This window comes from Aythya marila, assembly GCF_965140915.1.
Source record: "Aythya marila genome assembly, chromosome: 1".
In the NCBI taxonomy this organism is placed as follows: domain Eukaryota; kingdom Metazoa; phylum Chordata; class Aves; order Anseriformes; family Anatidae; genus Aythya; species Aythya marila.
In genome coordinates this window covers 18508873-18528663 of record NC_139042.1, presented here as the reverse complement: position 1 = coordinate 18528663, position 19791 = coordinate 18508873, and the positions used below count along the sequence as shown (strand labels likewise).

At 43.1% G+C, this 19791-nt stretch overlaps 1 protein-coding gene across 8 annotated transcripts in view; it reads right to left on the bottom strand.

Annotated features, from left to right (window-relative positions):
* ZMYM2 (zinc finger MYM-type containing 2) overlaps positions 1–19031 on the bottom strand; it is a 90665-nt gene extending 71634 nt beyond the window's left edge. For all 8 annotated transcript variants that reach the window (XR_014318910.1, XR_014318911.1, XM_082777012.1 and 5 more), the window contains exons 1-2: positions 18940–19031; positions 17944–18003 (exon numbers count right to left, since the gene is read on the bottom strand). The gene's annotated coding sequence lies outside the window, so the exon portion shown is untranslated. The remainder of the gene's footprint in view (positions 1–17943; positions 18004–18939) is intronic.
* Positions 19032–19791: the final 760 nt, after the last annotated feature.

The window sequence follows — 19791 nt, the reverse complement described above, 5'->3', positions numbered from 1 at the left end:
CACATATGCCCATTTACAAGGGACTGAAAATGTTCATAGCTCAAGTCTGAATTTATTCCTCAAGTTTTGCAACAGTCATTAGGTTTACCAAGCTTGGCAGCATTTTTACAATGCAGTATCAACTTGTATACTGTTTGAGGACAGCCCTTAAAATCCCCAGAAAGCAAAGAGGCCTGAGGGAACAAAGCACAAAAATTCTTCTAAGCATGTACAGCGTTATTCAAGCCCTCGTGTCCATTAGCTGAAGCTGGCAAAGCAGAATCCAAACAGCAAAGCTGTGAACCAGATTAATCCTAGAAGAGTGGCAACCACCTTTTAATTCCTTCATATGTTAGCCTTACAGCCAAATGCCATTATGTAAGAGCATTTGAACTGTAATAAAGGTAACATTCAATTGCAATGAAGAGTTTTCTTACAAAAAAAAATTATCAATGCAGTTGGCTTGTACCTCCCTGGAAATCCGTCAGTTACACTGAAGATTAATTTAATCCAATATTCTCTTTTACCTATCATTTTTTCCCTCTAGGGCTGAATAATTCAAAAGTTAGATTTCCCTGCATCTAAGCTTTTGCTGAAAAGCATGTATTCAGTTCATTGACTCTTTAAGTTTCCTAGTTTTATTTCATATATTTTCTTTCTCAACAAGGAGAAAAGCCTATCAAGCATATAAAAGCTTTCAATAAAGTTTTACATATACCTGAACAGATGGGAGCGAAGAGGAAATGAGAATATGCCAAGACTACACCTCAGGTCTGACTCAAACCTTTGCTATTCCAGTAAATAGCAAAGTGAAGATGCTCAGTAAAAAGATAGATTTGCACATAATATACTGCAAAGGTAAGCCCATGTATTATAACACAGCCTGAAAGATATCTTTTTGCCTAAACATACTTGTTTTTTCCACACAGGCTCTTTAAAGGGTTTTGTGACCTGTACTATTTGGTATGACATAAAAGAAAGAAAAACTTATGAGCTTAATCGTTTGTGGACAGTAATACCTGCAGGTATTTCCTCACAAATATCATCTTTTAACTCTGCAAGACTCAGAAAAAAAATCAAAAAAAAGTTTTAAAAAACTTGGAAAGTGAGATAGCTAGTGCTCTAAAAATGCCAATACTGAGGAGAAACTCAGAGACTACACAGGCAATGTTGTGGTCAATTATTTCTAAATGAAAAATACCAAAAAAGTAATAATCTACCAGGTGAAAAGTATAGGCTTAGAATGGGAAAATAGGAAAAACTCCACACTCCGTAACTTGTTAAGCATCTCCCACTGCTACCATAGAAGCATGACTGCTAAAAGCCTCTAAGATTCATTAGAGTGATGACTGCATGAACTGTTAAGACTCTATAGAGAAGGATAAAAAATAAAAACAAAAAAAAAAGTAACAGAGAGCCTGGTGAGGCCTAGTCTGCAGACAGTGTGCAGTCAATTCTGCTGTGCCATGAGCTCAAGGCTTTGCGGCAGTGCACGGGCACCACGACTATAGCTGGATGGGAACACGGGCACTACCAACACACACCAGCCCTTCCTGAGCCAAGCTTTGCATGTTCTCCTTTTAAATTAGGTTACATCACTCACATATAGAAGTGTTCGTGCTGAAATAAATTACAATCCCGTGGCTACATTCAAGACTTAATTGCTGAAGAAATAAAAGGCAAAATTTGGGCATTTCTCCAGAAAGAAGTGACAGATATGACAGCTTTTAAGACAGCCAGCCAGGCAATGCTTCATAAGCCAAGTCTTAATTCCACAGTTGAATAATTAAATAGTTTTAAATTTATTAGAAATTGAAGAAATTTTGGAATGGGAGGAGGGTATACCTAGAAGTGATTAACTAACCAAAATCTGGAGTTTAAAAGCCTTTACTGGGTGGCTTTGATAACAGTTGGGATGCAGGTGACAGGTATGGAAGAACACAGCCATGGTTATGCAGCCCTGGATCAAAGTCAGAGCAATCAAAAGTGATCACTGAAACCCCACCAAACCAACATCAAAACACTTGAAACAGACACCCAAACCAAGACCAGCATGTGCAAGTGCTTCCATATAGAAGGCTAGAAGCCTAGAAAGGTAAAAGAGAGAAGGCTAGAAGCCTAGAAAGGTAAAAAAGAAAGTTTTTCCTTTCTAGGCTTCTAAACTTTGTAAAGGAAAAGAGAGCACATAACTAAGAGATCTTCAACGCTGAATGGATGGATAAAATCCTAGGGGTAGCGCTCTACCTGGGTACAAACACCACAGGAACAACAGAATGACTCATTTGCCCCCATGAAGGAATACTACTTTCTGTTAGGAAAACCACAGGATCTTAACTAAATTATTTACCTCAACAGGTGCTGTGCTAACACTTACATTCTACACCCAAAATAGAAGAAACAGCGTATTAATGCCATAATATCAATCACTTCCACTTGACGGCACGTGTGAGATAAGAGGCACAAGAAAGACTGCAACAGCCAGACATGAAGTGAATGGAAGAATTCAAGCACTGTTGTGTAGACTATGGGAAAAGGGCAGACAAAAACCAGAAATGGAGATGCAATGCTGCCAACTGCAACCAGCTAGGAGACCAACAAAAGGAAAAACAACACGTGGTAATTCTGAGCCATGCAACATGGTCAAGATGCAATTATCTGAACAGCACATTTAAACTCCCAAGGGAATGAAAAAATAATGTTACTTCATTGCTTGTCTTCAAAAGGAAGAACAACCTAGAGTATGAGGAACCCAGTAGAAGGAAATGAAATGGAGCAGCTAGAAGAACAAAAAGCTTTTTGACAGCATGAAGGCTATTTAAGAACTCACCATATTAAGCATACAACCAATCTAAAACGACCCCCAAAACCATAAAGACTACTATCAAAAAGTCTCTGAGATAAGAAGATGCTGTAATTGTACTAGGGGGAAGTCTCACACAATTGTCCAATTCGTTACCTTGTGCTAGGCATGGCTTAAGACAGGCCACTGAGCTATGTCAGAGCAAAGGTTTGCCTAACACACCTCTTCTTGTACAACAGTACAGTTTTCCAAAACAGAAGTACCCAAGAAACCTGAACCACAGCAGAAAACACAGAATAAGGTGTTAGCACTGATGTTCATGAAGGAAAAGATCAGGGAAGACCACATCAAAGCTCTCTTTCTAGGGGTCAAGTCAAAGGAAAGACATCCTATCAAAGTGCTACCACAAGAGACTTTCAGAACAAATCACTAGGGCCGCATGACATTCACTTATGACTTCCAAAGACAGTCGGCAATTTTGTATTTACGTATCTGCAAGCAATTACTTAAACAGAAGGCGATAATTACCCAGATAATTACAGATTACAATCCTATATCCATCACTAGACAGATTGATGGAAACTACGGCTGAATAAATACACTAAGGAAAAAACATAATGAAGGGGGAAAGAATTAACAGGGATTTTGCGAGAGGAAGTTAACATCTCACAGGACTACTATAGAGGTCTTCTGCAGGGTTCACATGCTCATTGACCAAGTCTAATTAAACCAGTATACAGCACTCAAGATTTCCAAAGACATTCAAACACATTTCTCACTGAAGACTGCAGTAGAAATTATCCATAATTAGATTCAAGATAGGGTCCTCACGAGGATTTGCAATTATTTGAAGAGAAAGAAGTATTATGTATCGCTTGCTGTTATCTCAATAAAGGAGTTATTAATGGGATCCCAATATAAAATAATACAGGTCAACATTCATAAATCAACCATAAGAGATGGAGACTACCACAGGGACGTTTTCCTAATCGTGCAAAATTATTCACATGATCTGAAAGCAGAAGAATATCACAGTGCTGAACGATCAGACAGTGCGATAGGCAAAATTCACTTGTGATAAAAATATGACAGTGAACAGGGAGAAAAGGGTAATAACACACACAGTGATTCCTCTGAATTGGAAGTCAAAGATCCACTCCTTCAAACCAAATCTACTCAACCACCAATGACCAAAGAGGAAAAACCAAGTATGTTCAGACTTTCTAAGCAAAGAATCAACAATACAGATATCTGTATTGAGATATTTGTCGCTATAAGGAAAATGCTGGTGAACTATGGTTGGGGGTGGGAGGTGTTTTTGTTTGTTTTTTGTTTGTTTGTTGTTGTTGTTATTGTTTTTTAATTATGAGATTTTCAGGTCACCCCTTTTCAGAGAAATAGAAAAACAGGTGAGATGCTGAAGAGTTTATACTAAAGAAGAGTTTTCTCTTTGGAAGACAAACAAAGGAAGATAACTCAGGAAAAAAAAAAAAAAGAAAAAAAACATGGAGAAGATTGAGAGCTACACCCAGTGTCTCATAACACACAAACAAAAAGACACCCTGTGAAATAATTATGTAGATTTAATAATCTATAGTGCATGAAACATTTTTTTCTCCTCAACTGTGAGAACCGCCATCATATAATGACGGAGGCCAGAAGTGCAACCAGTTAAAATAAGGATTGGGCAAAGCTGGAAATAAATACACTGGTGACCATCAAACACAGTAGTTGAAAGACAACTACAGAAGTACTTAGCCAGGCAGATACTGAAAATCAGGAGAACTCACCTGCAGAAAAACTGTGCTGTAACTGCCAAGTTTCCATCCCTAGACATTGCTGCTGTAACCAGGTTACCAAACTGTCTACTACCCTAGTACAGTAATTACTTTAACCTAGTAGAGGAGTAATTCACTATTAGATCATTATTAGATGTACAGGAGATGTCACTAGCTCTCATGGAAGTCTTAACCACTTATCCACATCTGAATTTTGACCTATGGCTGTTAGGTTGACTTCAGCTTGAATGGAGGGGAAAAAAATTAAAAAAAAAAAAAAAAAAAAATCAATATTTAAGCAAAATAAGGAGCTACAAGACTAATCTGAACACATCTCAATGCTCTGTGACACTGTATGGTTCTACTGATTAATTCCTCACCTTGGTGCTTGTTTGACCATAACTTCATTTGAATTCCTCAACTCAACTACTTCCTGGAGTTCATACCCTTCCTTCCAACCACAACACCACAGAAATTCATTTTTCATTACCACTTGACTTTTTGTAAGTCTAATTATCAAAACCTCAGCCTATTGTGAGGACTGACTGCATACAGCTACGAGGAAGCTATTTCACTGGCTTAGCACAATGCTGTAACTTCTCGCTGTAACTCAGGACCACTACATCCCCTACACAAACAGGTGCAACCTACACCCCATAGTACGAACCATCATCTGACCAAGTGTGTGCCAACAATCACCCCAAAACAAAGTAAAACATCCCAATTAAAAAAATCACTTCTAAGTGGCTGTTTTACTCTGCAACCAAGACAGTCTGGCCCAACTATACCCAGACAGGAAGACTGAAAGCACTAGAAGAGCAGCAATAATCCAATATACTTTAAAGGGTTGCAATTTAAACCAGCTGTAGGCTAAATCTGAATGCTGCTACTGCAGACCAGTCTCAATTTATGCAGTGAATAGAATACAGTATGTATGGACAGCCAGCCACCTATGTGAGCAGAAACCCGCGTTGGGGAGGGTTGAAGGGCCCTTCTGAGTCATCGGATATAGGGCTCCGTTACCGCAGACAACCACAATAAGATCATTTCTTTGGAACAGCCCTACTATAAACATTCAGCATTTTTGTGTTTTCTCCTTACATCCTTCCTGAGGGCTATCCAGCCAACAATCCTAGCATATTAAGCAAAGACAGGCCTCATACACAGTGGCCCTGAGTTACTGTCAACTTTTACATGTTTGATCTTACCAAAAACTGTAACATTACTGAAGGTCCACCTGGTGATTAGGTCCACAGGCTCATTTCATGATGCTACCACACTCATAACAAGACAAAAGCTGATCCGGCTAACAAAGACTTTCCTCCAGAAGTCCTTTCCAGCCACATCAGTTCCCCAAAACAAATTCTCTGCACACCACCACTAGCAGCTGTGCCAGACTGTAACAAGGTTGGTCAAGGCCACTTCAGCGGATAGGGTAGGGAGAGGAAATTGAAAGCCACAACTGCATGACTCTGACAGCAAACACATCCCATACTGAGTGAAACACGCTTGCTCCGAAATGCACATGCTATTTGACGACTGAGTGAGTGAATACTAAATTAAAACACGTGTATCTACTGATAGCAATCAGTAGGGTACTGGAAATTTGTAAGCAAGCCTAACATACTACGCCGAGGCCACAATGACAACTGTTTAATTAGTCAACCAGCTTCACACACAAATCAGGCTACTGAGTTCAACATACTTGCGTACTTTGAGCTAAACTAAAGTGCAAATATACCTAACACCAAAGCAAAACAAGGTCTTTCTTAAAATATTATTCAAGTTGGTTATAAAGATTAACCAAGAGTCCGAACAACATTTTACAATAACCCATCAATGCGTTCATGTTGCTGTTTCTCGACCACAGGTAAGAATTTTCAGGGACAGGATACTCAGTTTTGACAGATTGTATTTACAAGCCCTACAGTCCAAGTATCATCATTACAAAAGCCTAAGATCTCATTTCTTCAGCCTAAAGATGGTATTTCAGACGAATTTATTTTCCAGTGGGTTTAGAGCTGCCCAAAGTTCCATTTTTTCTTACAAATCTGAAAATTTGAGGGAAACTTCATTATATAACATCCAAAATGTGTTTGTTACACGTTTCAAGAAATTGAGGAGAAAAGCATATGCATGCGGAGACCTGCATTCCAGCAGAGACAGCAACTAAAAACAGTAAGATGGCAAGAGTTATGCAGTGAAAGAAACATTTTGAAGCAGCTGAATCAGTAAGTTGTTTTTCTTCAGAGGGGAAAGTATTTAAACACAAACTAAAGCTTACTGAGAAGTGACAGGTAGGGACATGCAAACTTCAGTACCTTCTGAATATCTTAACTGTACTGCAGCCATCAACGTCAAGTGTGAATGCTGATATCTGGTTTCCATCTGACACTTCCAGGAACATCTGAATACCTTTATTTAACACAGCCTCTTCCCTTGGTCTTACTAATCAACCAGTGCTGAGAATTGCTCCCTCGTATGGATGAACAGCATCAAAATTCTGGATCAATCTCAAACTTGATCCTATTCAACATCAATCTTGAATGGAAGAGTATCCACACCAAGCACCTCACATTTTCAAGATTGCTCACAGGGGAATAAGCAGCACTTGGCATAGCTATTCATGGCAAATCAAAATCATACTGTTGACAGTGTAGAAGTTTTAGGACAGCCATACTGACACGTATCCCACACACACTCGATGTATTTCATACCTGTTTAATCCTGAAAAGGTGTTGATCAGCAAGAAACCAGTACTGCTTCTAGCCTTAAAAGCCATGATGTGTAATGTGGCAGACAAATTCTCTCTCTCTACTAAAGCAGCAACATGTTACTTGAGGATGTATGTTGTTATAAATGGAATAGAAAGGTGAAACAAAACAAAGAACCCAAGGACCCACAAAAGGAGGTATGTCTAAATGCTTATCTATTACTTACATCCAAATACGTATCTCTTTCCAAGAAAGTCAGTAACACTAGACCACAGCAACAGACTTGAAAGATAACCTAAATCAAAGGGAACGTTACAGTAACAGAAGAGAAACACTAAAGATATGGAAATAGCAAAAGGACAAGCACAGCGCACACACAAAAGAGTAGAAGTGTACCATGTCAATTGACATAAATTAATTTTAAAAGTATACATAGTCTAGTTGGGTAAAATACATACTCAATGCCTCAATACTCAACACTCAAGATCAGAAACAGACCTGAGATTAATAAAATTATTTAGATGCCTAGACTAGGACATGGAATATAGGCTACTGATTACTAAGGATCAGTGGGTCACAGCACTCATTTCAAAACCAAGCCTCACACTTGCTCCACAGGTACCAATAAAGATGATTAATGCAGATTTTAAATCTGTCATGCCCCTGTATTTTACTACCATTCAAAAAAATAAATTGAGTTGGTAACACACAAAGTGTATAATCCCTTTAACACACCATTTAATTATTACAGGTTTGAGGAAGCAGAGTGGAAAGTACTTGGGTAACATTATGTAATATTCAGGTAACAGAGTCATTACAGCAAATGCTACAGATTTAAATGTAATACAGATACTAATGAGAAAAGGCTCCAAGTAATAATCTATTTCAATATATTTCATACGAAGTATAGTCTCCCTCTAGCCTCCTCTTCTCTAGGGTGAGCAAACCAAGTGACTTCAGACATTCCTCATACGCCTTGTCCTCCAGACCCTTCATCATCTTTGTAGCCCTCCTTTGGGCGCTCTCTAGTAGTTTTAGGTCCTTCTTACAGTGTGGTGCCCAAAACCGTACATAGTACTTGAGGTGAGGCTCAAGTAGAGACTGCTCTCCAGCCTCTCATCCCCCAGTCTGTATATATAGCTAGGGCTGCTCCTTCCTAGGTGCAGAGTCTGGCTCTTGCTCCTGTTTAAACTTCACATTGTTGGTGATTGCCCAGCCCTCTAATCTGTCGAGATCTCTCTGCAAGGCCTCTCTACCCTTGAGGGAATCAACAGCTCCTCCCAGTTTAGTGTTGTCCACAAACTTGCTTAGTATGCACTCGAGTCCCGCATCCAAGTCATTTATAGAAACATTGAAGTTGGCCAAGATCGTAACATTAAAAAGAATTGGGGGTACAATCAGTCATGTATAAACCACTGAAATCTGAAAAAACAACAAGGGATGGGAAACAGTAAAAGAAATCTCAGCTGTGGAAGGGTGAGATCTAGTAGATTACTGTATCCTGTAGAACTACGCATTCAGAAACAGACCGATTTAATAGAGCAATGTTAATTCTCATAACAAGTTAACCTTCCCTGTATTTTTTTTTTTAATTTAGTACATTTAAGATGATTTTAATAAGTTTTTAAACCATGCTTCACACATTTACGTTATCGATTTTTATCTTAACAGCATCATTTTTTGTTATAAAAAAAATAAATGTCCAATATAACTTACAATAAAGCACCGCTTATCAGTTGAGAGCATTTTTTGTCTCTAAATGATATCAGACTTCGCTTAAACGCTTCAAGTTTAATAGAATTATAGAACAGCAGATTTCAAAAGGAGATGATGGATATCACCTTTGCACATTCACTCCAGCTCAGAAGGGTGTCAAATTAGAAACAAGACCCACATCTGAAGTTAAGTTGGGTTTTTAGGGTTATATCCAACATAGTCCGGAGTATCTACAGAGATTTTTCAAGCCGTTTGGAGACCCTCTTCTAGTGCTGTCATCTTAGCTATTCACAATTTTCTGGTTGCAGCCTGTACCCATTACCTGCCATCCTACCAGCGCGTATCTAGCTTCATCTTTACACTTTGCCACTAAATAGCTGCAGACAGTTACATGTCCCTCTAGCCTTCTCTTCTTATGGCTCAATACACCCCATCCCTCTTGGCCCCCGTTTGTTACGTGCTCCAACTCTAAGCATCCTGGTGGCCCTCCATTGGACTCATCCCAATCTATCACCACCTTTTATTATACTATGTTCAACCCCAAACTTGAATGAACACTCTAGATGTCATCTCAAGTATCAAACCGTGTGGAACAATCACGATCCTCAACCTGCTGGCTATAGCCTTGCTTCATTCAGCCCAATATGCTGTTTGCGTTCATCCCTGCCAGAGCACGTTACTCGTGTTCAACTTAGTGTCCATCACGACTCCCAGCTTCTTCTCTGCAAGCTGCTTCCTCTAAGTTTTTTTTTTTTTTTCCCCTTTTTATAATTATTTAAAAACTAGCATGCAATCTACACTTACATATGTATTGCCCATGATACAAATAACTCTGGACAGATAACTGATAAACATCATATCTAATGGCATGCCCAGTTTCTCAGAGCCTGGGCTCACAAACATTTTTTACTACAGCTTTTAAAATTCATTTTTATTTTTGTATGTGCTCAGGATGAAAAAGTGCCATTCAATATAGCTTATAAATGAACAAGAAGTTTACAGATAACCTATTTTCCTCCTGTCTTTAGCAAAAAGATCAACTAGGAGTCTTGAACAGATTTTTTTTCATCTGAGAAATACCCAAGTTCAACTAATAACCTACTGCTTTTTGGCTGGGTATGGACAAGCCTCTTCAACACATTACCTTCAATGATTAGCATTCAACATATCTAAGCAATTCAGAAAAAGGAAAAATTGAAATTGAGGTTATATGAATGCTACACTAAATATAGCAAAAGAAACCCACTATGGACAAAGCGCCAATTAAGCCAGTGTTACAAAAGAAAGAAAATCTTAACATTATGCAAGATTAAAAAAGAAACATGAGGAAAAAAGTAGTTCAAGTTTGATGCAGAGGTAAGGTTGATTGGAAATGGGATCCAAGGCAAGAATGGATATGGTGAGCATGGCTAGCATGGTAAGTTTTTCACAGCTGCACTCCCTGACTGCTTGTAAATTACATTATGCAGTCAAGACTCCAGTATATTGGGCACAAAAATTCAACTGGTTTTAAGAAGTTGAATGTAGCCTTATTTTTAACAACAACAAAATGCATACTATATTTGCCATGGTTGCTGTTCCACAACAAAGAAACATATCCAGAACAGGACAAGAAACACATCCAGATTAGGACAGGACTGCCGTGATCTTGGCTTCCAACTCCTCTCTCCCACTTTCTCCCCTTCTTGCTCTTGTACTAGGTAATCACAGGTCCCAGCAGTCAGTCACTCACGGGGACTAAAGCGATAGAAAGCTGGAAAACTCGAAGCAGAACAAAACCCAACAACTGCACAGCTCCCCTTAGGAAGAAACTTCACTGTGAGTATTCATGGAGCTGAACTGATTCCCCAGAAGAGACAGAAAAGGCCGCTGTTGGTAAAACTGAAGAGGACAACAGCCCTAAATTTGGGTGGCTCACACAGTCATGCAAACAAACAATATATGTTTATTTGAATGAACCCAATTCAAAATAATAAAATACTGGTTCTAAACCAGTATTTTGTCTTTTGAGTCCAAACCTGTAACTTGAATAAAGACCTGCATAAAGTATATTCAAAGACTCATAAAAAAAAAAAAAAAAAAAAGCTTTGCTAATGGAGAGCTTTACAAGTCCTCTTTAAACTTTTGCCTAAACAGGTTAAAGCAGTGCCTCAATCAGTTATTCCTACTCTCCGTTATCCTAGATGCTGACAGGCTACCTACCCACTGTTCCCCGAGTTTGTGTTGCTTAGCCAATAACCAGCCCTCAGGAATGGGGGCTTTAACACAGATGGCAGGAAAAGCACCCAATTATCTCATATGCTCTTGGGTGCAGAGTCTGGCTCAGACCAGGATTAAGACACACCCTAACCTATCTTCTCCTAATTGAGAGAAAGACTACATTTCTAAGATCTGTTAATACAAAGCGTATCTTCCACTCCTCCCTAAGTCATTCTTGTAGGTCTTCTCTGACCTCTCAATTTCTTTTTAATTATTAAAAAAAGCTGGACTTCACTCAGATCATAGTTGCGGTCCTACACACAATATTAGGCAGACCATCTCAGTGTTTCTATTTGTTAATTCTTTGGATAGAAGTGTACATAGTGCTAGCCAAACACAGTGGCAATGGCAGTAATTTCAAAATATATCCAACATTTGCATGTGATAAATTAAAAAAAAAAAAAAAAATCAAAAAACACCTTTGTTGTACTCTCCATTTTCTGTCATTTCCAAATAGCATTTTGCCTTTTTTGTATGTATTGCAGGGAACCTCTTACCTGGACTTTCTAGATAACATTTGGCTTCTTTAATGAAGAACTATCTACCAGAATAAAACGTTACCTTCTGTATTAAATAAATAAATAAATGGAACTAACCACCGTGAACACAGATATATCGGCTAATAATTCAGGAGATGTCTGATAAATTCTTCCAGCTTAGTAGCGGTTCATGAACATATACAGGCTGACATACTAGTCATTAATTCTTGGTGAAATAAAATTGTGCCGTGGTTTCAGGTATCACAGAACACTAGGTCTTCCTTCCCTAGCTACAAAAGAAAAGGAAGGAAAAAAGACACTGATACCACACCCATATATTACAGCTCATATCACGGGTTCCTAGGAGCCAAAGTTACAGACCCCGTTATGCCAGCCACTGTACAAACACAGAATAGGAATGTCTGTTCAAAGAGCAAACAACCTAAACATAAGGGACAACAGATGGAGAGAGACAAAAAAGAGAATCCAAGGAAAGAGCACCACCATAAACAACGGTTTGAATTAGCTCTTGTTCCAAGGATGGAACGTTTGGGTCCCAGGGTAATGGGAAAGGTGCTGGCTTGGTTTTTTTTAGTACGCTTTGTTTGTTTAAGTTTGCTTCCTCTGCATTACTAGATTGCACCTGCTTTAAATGATGCACACAGGGAACCTCCCTGAGCATGAGGAGCATCACAGGAGAATGGACAAAGGTGTTCAACTGCCCCTGGTGTCACTGTCTGGAAAGCCCTTAAAAAAATCTCTTTAACAACAAAAAATACACATATAATACTGGTAATACCTTTCACAGCTAACCCCCAACTTTAAATTAAAGGCTGGTAACCTGTTACTTTTACATCCATAAACTGTAAGATGCAAAGATCCGACAGTCAAAGCCAAGGACTACGGAATCACTCTTGAGGATTCTGAATCCAGATCGGGATCATTTTTACTCAAACTGTAAGAAAAAGTCTTACTATAAGATACAGGAGATCAAAAACGAGGTATGAGAGGTATGTGACCATGGATCACATAACTAAATAAGTAACAACCATTTACGTGTTTATTAGCAATTAAGATAGAGCACATTATCTGTCGGAAGAACAGTGTGCTCTGGGTCTAAAACAATAGCTAGATCACGGGCTTAAACCAGAGGTCCCATGACAACACAGCCCACAAGTGACAGACAGCCCAGAGAGCTTTCCTTCTGGGGAGGAAGGATTGCCTTTGCGATAGCAGCCCGAGCTAAAGGTCAAACATCCACAAAGGGATGTCAGCGGCACACACCACGATACCGCGGGTAGGAAAAGCAGCAAGTCTGGAAGAGAGAGATTGGAAAACCCTCCACAGAGAGATGACAGCTGACTTCGTGAATGAGATTAGCGAGATAACTTTTAGAGGAATTGGGTGTTGTACTAGGGGCAAACACCGAACCGGAGAGGTCTTACAGAGATGCAAAGAAAAGGAACTCAGAAAGAAGAAAGATCTTCACTGAGTCTAAATTTTATTTTATTTTTTGGGGGGGGTGGGCGTACTTGCTTCACAAGTGGACTTTTGTCTAGAGTCCAAAAACAAAACAGGTCCACGTTTCTAGTGACCGAGGCCCAATGGGGTTAAATCAGAAAATCTTGTGTATATTGCTATTCTATGGGTTATACCCAATTTGACTTTCTTCTTCCAATGTTATAACAACAAAAGAAATAAGGAAACTATATAGAAAGCTGAATGAGCTCTTCCATAAAGCCACTGTCCTCTCTCCAGTAGAGGACAATGACCTACTATATTGCCACCCCCCAAGAGTTAGATTGGTGAGCTACGGTGCAAATATCTGATCAGTTATCATCAAGTAATCATCAATATCTAATTAGTTCTCCAATTACTTAACAGCTCACGTAAACAAGTGAATATCAGTATTTTACACCTTTTTCCAAAAAGGTGGAATTAAGATGACTTCCTGCTCAGCACTTGTCAGTAAGCGTTAAAGCTAACAGTTCAGGGCTGTGTTTCGATAGCTTTGTACAGTATGAGGTACACAAATTTAGGCATTATGGATTTTAGGAGCGACAATAACACAAACAAAAGAATTCTGATAACTCTTCTAGGAGTTAAAAGATAGAGTTTATGAACCTTAACACGGTTAACTACAGACTGCCTAATTCATTTATTTATTTTAGGTAAAGCATTAACATTTTATGTGTTAAGTATTCCAGAGATCCAGAACTATCCATTCTGCCCAACAGCAATGCATGCTTATGTAATCTCATCTCAGAAAAAGCTTAAAATCCACGATCCTCTTGTGTTACTGATGCTCAGGGTGGTTGCGGAGAGCACCAGTAATATCCAAGTGCATTTCAAGACTCTACTCCATCTACTCTATTCAAAGAGTTGAGCACTTGCCTCTGAGCCCCCTGCCCCAGGGCTGATCCCAACACCCCCATCAGATTATGCTCCCGTGGCCAACAGCAGCAGTGGAAAATGAAGTTATGGTGAAAGGTTGCTCCGAAAAGCTTGGAGGAAGATGGAGCGCTCATGCATTAGCAGACACACAGAAAGCATTAACGCCCTTCAGACAGTAATTGCAAAAACACGCTGGTGGCAACCATGTCACCAGAGGCTCCCGTTTGACCACAACACTGAATAATCTCTGTTCATTTTGAGTTCATTGTCTGTATTATAACCACTGACTGAAATAACAACTGTTTTCTTACTCTAGTGTGCTATCAGAACAAAACTTGAATCACTGACGTGCCCGATTCATGAAATACTTCAGGGGAAGACTCCTTGAATGGACAGGAACGGGTTATGACCTAATCCATCCATAAAGGACTGGCACCAACCCCTACACAACTGCTGATGTTCTCATCCAGACAGATGTGCAATCTTATTTTGTGTGCGTATCAATCGTACCAGAGTCCAGTGGCATAGAATTACACAGAACAATTATGGCTTTTGTCTTAAAATTGATGATTTCTGGAAACTTAGGAAAGACAGAAGTCTTAAACTGCCAAAACAACGTAAGCACAAATACGTGGAGTTTCAAGCCAAGCAGCCCACATGTTTAGTTAACTTAAGGGGACACGCCAGGGAACTGCATTTCAGAAGTCTCACACTTCTCTCTTCTATCCAAAAATTTTCTCACAAGTACCAAACACTGACAAGGTCACTAATCCTGCTCCAAAATGAAGAACTTTAATACTAGCAACTAAATTGAGTAGATCGTTTTACCAGGGTCTGCAGTAATATGACAAAGGGTAATGGTTTTAAACTAAAGCAGGTTAGATTAGACACAAGGAAGAAATTCTTCACTATGAGGGTGAAACCTCACCCAAACCATCCTGTGATTCACATACCAAGTTAACGCCTACTGCCAGCCATATCCTCCAGCAGCATGTAGGGTAAGCTGCAAGTATGGAAGAAAAGTTTCTTCTGAACTCTACCCTCTCAGAAACCCAGTTATTTTCCTGAAGCACTCACCCTGTAAGATTAAATCATAGAAACAAAGTTCAAAGAAGTTGAAAAAAGCGCTTCTAACTGCAGAGATAAAACCAACAGTTTCAGCAGACAACAAAATTCCTATTGCATACAGGGTTTTAACAACCTCATGAGACAATCATTCGTTATCTTCAACTTCTCAGAAGGGATAGCTTACTTCTCAAGTTCCCAAACTTTCAATCTCAATCTCTGTCTACAGATAGGTAGAGTTTATTATTATTTGTGATGTACATGCCTCCTAGAGTAACAAAGCAGTTCTCCATGAACAATGGATTTTCCATCAGTAATAATACTTTATATAAATTATTCACAGAACTCCTCATTCTGCTTTTGTTGCTGAGTGTACTGATTCGTTGTGAACTCCAATATACACAGACAGAACTTCAGTAATACCTTATTTACTCCTTGAAACCAAAATGAAAGCTCCTGTAACAGTTCAGGGCTGTTCATGGTGCTGCTGGACAAAAACACAAAGAAAGCCAGCAAAAGTCTCTGAGTTTGTATCAGTTTTGGTCCCACATCCCTCTGCATACTTGAACGAGCTCCACAGAAGACAGTACACTTGCTTTCATTTTTTCACTAGCATTTGTACATTCTTGCCAATGCAAATCCCTCTTAGCATATTATTTCAGAGTAAGCAAGAGTGGAATGGAATCATATTTAGGGTCAAAGAGGGTCAGTAACAATCCACAGCAAATTTAGTAGATACTCTAATTAAGACAGTCTTTTATTAAATTCAAAAAATAAGTGATTTGGTCTACCTATGTGTCATCATCACCTTCAATTCACAAATTATGGCCGAGGAGCCTGGAGTGCTCATGCAGCAGCAGGCAGGGAACAGACTCCCATCACACAACAGCCTGGCCTATCCATGCCATGGGACACACTGCTTTCCTCCAGCCACCTAACAGAGAGAATGCTGTACCATCACCACCACAGTTGGTGGAGAACAATGTGCCATCTAGTAGGATGCTTTCGTGCAAGACGTTCGTGTAATTCACAAGCCAGATGGCAACTACTCATTGAGTTTTGCTGAATCTTCGCTATACAGCTGTTCTTGGCAGTGTTCTCATCTTTTCATAGGCAGCCACACAAAGCTGCAATATTTTTTTCATACCAGCTCCAGCACAAACCTTTTCCGCTCCCTTCCAACACAACAGTCTCCCTCCTTCCAAAGCATTACTTGCCTGGATCAATCTTAGAAGTTACTTTTTTAACATGAAGAAACATCAGAAAAAGCAGAACAGCTGTTAGACTGAACTGTATAATGGATCAGAAGTAAAATTAGATGGTAGCCTTCCTCCCAATGCATGGTGAAAATAAAAGAGCTACAATTAAAATTATACATTAGTAAGTCAAGGTTTAGAACAGACCACTTTATTAATGATAACAAACCATACAAACTCCTAAGAGTCTTTCACAAAGTTGTTAGTTTTAGAAGCTCAGAATGAATTCAGATCTCATGTCTTCCTCTTTAGCAGTGGCATTTCTGCAGATAACCATGTATTCCTTCTACATGTAAGCCATCAAAAGTACCAAAGTGGCAACCTATGTAAATCTGGGCAATCTACTACCTAGAATGGTAAGGGGAAAATAACAAGAAGACTTCAAGATACAAGCGGTGGAGAGGACCTGAATTCCTCCTGTGCCCAACTCAGGAACCTAGAGCACAAGACACACGCTCCCTTTTTGTTTTGTTCTCTGTGCTGCACGTTATCAACCAGACCTCCCAAGGCAAGGCTACGCTTTTTGCAGTGGCCTCTAGCGGCGAGAGCCTGCAGACAACAGTCGCATCCAAACTCATGAGCTCCTAAAACGTGCATCCGTACACGCCAGGTTACTTTCTCCTTCACTGTGCTACTTTGCAATTTCAGAATCACCGTTTTCCAGAGTATAGAGTAAAAAATGATATTAAAAGCATATAAACTAGAGTCAAATTACACCGATCTTACATAGAAGGTTTGGTAACGAGCCTCCCCTTAGGTGGCCTATCACTCAGCAGAGAACACAGTCTGCTTTGAAAATCCCAGAGATACAGCACCGAAACCGGTCATTATTAAGAAGCTGAGGGTTTTTTCCCTAGTGACCTTTAGATTTTTGGGGAAGGAGCAAAGCAGATGGTTCAGGAGCACTGCCAAGGCACACAAAACACCAAAAGCACCCAACGAAATCACCCGAGCAAATCCAGAGGCGCTAAGACCCAACCTGACCGCACAAAGACCAGACACCGGCGCACGCTCCGCAAACTGCTGGCTTATCTCAAAACCTCCCGTACCTCTCCTTATCTTCGAGACGCGCAGCACGCGGGCTTGGAGGAAGAGGAAGCAAATAAAGATGGCCAAAGGCGCCTCGTTACGGATTCCCATTCTCGCTTTGAGACTCTAGAGGGCACCCGAAATATGCCCTCCCCCTCCCTCCGGAGCCGGGTAAGGCGAGCGGCGGCGGCAGCCCGTCGTCTGCTTGCCGGAGTTGGTATTGCAGGAGCGATGTCTGCAGCAGCAGCAGCGCCCACCCCGAGGAGGAGCCGCCTCACAGCCATTACCAGGGCTTCGCCCCAGGGCAGCAGCTGCTGGACCCAGGAATTTGCCCACCCCAGCCCCTTCCTTTTTACCCCCGGAGGAGAAGGAAGGAAGGAAGGAAGGAGGAAGGAAGGAAGGAAGGAAGGAAGGAAGGGGGGGTCAAGCCCTCGGTGAGCAGGTCTAGCCGACAGATACATAAATAGCACTCACAATGGAGCTCCCTCTCCTCCTCGCTCTCTTTGCCAAGGCTGCACCAAACCGGGCTGGAGCCTAAGGGAAAGACACGGGGTTAACACGGGGCACCGAGCAGCGCCCCCAGGCAGCGTCTCCTCAGCCCGAGCAGGGCAGCAGGTTATCTCCCGCATCCCTTTCGACCCCAAACCCAACACACCGAGACACGGAGGGGACAGGAGGAGGGGGGGGGACCCTTCCTACACCCCCCCCCCCGAGAGCCGGGCCCCACCCGGGGCTCAGCAGCGGCGGGGGCTCCCCGGGGCGAGCGTGGGGACGGGGAATCAGCCCCCAGGAGCCGATAACTCGGCAGAGGCGGCCCCGTAGCAGCCCCCCGAGGTGTGTGTGGGGTGGTCCGGGAACGGGGGGGGTCCTACAACCCCACGGGGGTTTGCCCCCGGTGCGGGCTCTGCCCCCCTGCAGTCGGCCGGCAGCACCGCCGCCTCCTGTCCGCCATTAGAGGGACCCAGCCGAACAATACGGGAGGAGCCGCGCCGGGCACGGGGGAGGGAGGCACCCGGGGGGGCTGGGGGGGAAGGAAATTTGGGGAGTGGGCTGCAACGGTGGTGGTGAGGGAGGGAGGGGGGTACGGCAAGGCAGCGGGGCACACAACAGCCGGCGGCCACCGGGGGGAGGGAGTTAAAATAGGAGGCGCTAACCCAGACCCGGCCCTTCCCCCAAATACCCCCAACCCCCCCCCCCCGACCCCACAGCGCTGCCCCCGGGCTCCCCCCGCCGCCCACCCCCGGGCTGGACCCGCGGGGCTCCCCCCCCTCCTCCCACCGCCACCGCCGCCGCCACCACCCCGGGAGCGGTGGCACCGACGACGCCACCGCGGGGCACTTGGCCCGGGGAAGCTGCGAGGCACGGCGGCGGCGGAGCCCCCCCCACCCCCCCAGCCCTCACCCAGCCCCCCGGGGCTCAGCGGGCACCCCAAAACCCACGCCACCCCCCCACACCTCAACCCGCACGCACTCTGCGCTACTCCTCCGGCGTCTCAACTCTAACTCGGTCCAGTCCCGGGCTCAGCGCAGCTGCTAACGGAGGGGAGGAGGAACCAGGCCGAGCCCGCCTCTTCCAGCCCGGCATTGGCTCGCCCCGAGGGCGGGCGCTGGCGCTGGGACAGCGGAGTGGGCGGCGGGGCCGCCCGTCAGGGCTGCCCGCAGCCGGTTGCCCCCGCGGGCTGCCAATCTTTGCCGCTGGCCGTGCCTCGAGTGCTTCCCACTCCGCTCCATCAGGCTTCAGGAGCCCGACTCGGTGCCCACCGGCCGGGCTGAGCCGCCTCCCCTTCCCCCTCCTTATCGCCCTTCCCCGCCGCCGTCTGACAGCGGCAACTCGCACAAGTTGGCCGCCCCTTCCCACACCCGTCCCCGCCTTGCGCCCGCTCCCTGCGGGCTCCACAGCCCCCGGGCACGGGCTCAGCTCCCCCGTGAAAAGGGGGGGATTTTGGGGGGCTGGCGGGGCTCGCCTCCAGCCTCCCCCAACCCATCCCCAAGGAGATACCGCCCCCCGGTGGTGCTGCGAGCCCGGGGCCACCTCCATGAGTGGAGGAGGGACGGAGGGTGGATAATGGAAGCTGCTCCCCTAGGGGACAGCCAGGTTGCGCCCGAAGCCCCGGGGAAGGAGCCTGCCCCCGGGCAGCCGCAGCCCTTGCCCCGCCGAGCAGCGCCGCCCCGGCTGCGGGCACCCTCCTGCCCCATGGGGGAGGGAGCCGTGTCAGCAGCCGACATGGCTCCTGGAGGAGCTACTGCTGGTAGTGGTGGTGGTGGTGGTGGTGGTGGTGGTAGCAGTGGTGGCGTCCTCCATTTTGTCGGCAGCCGCTGCGGG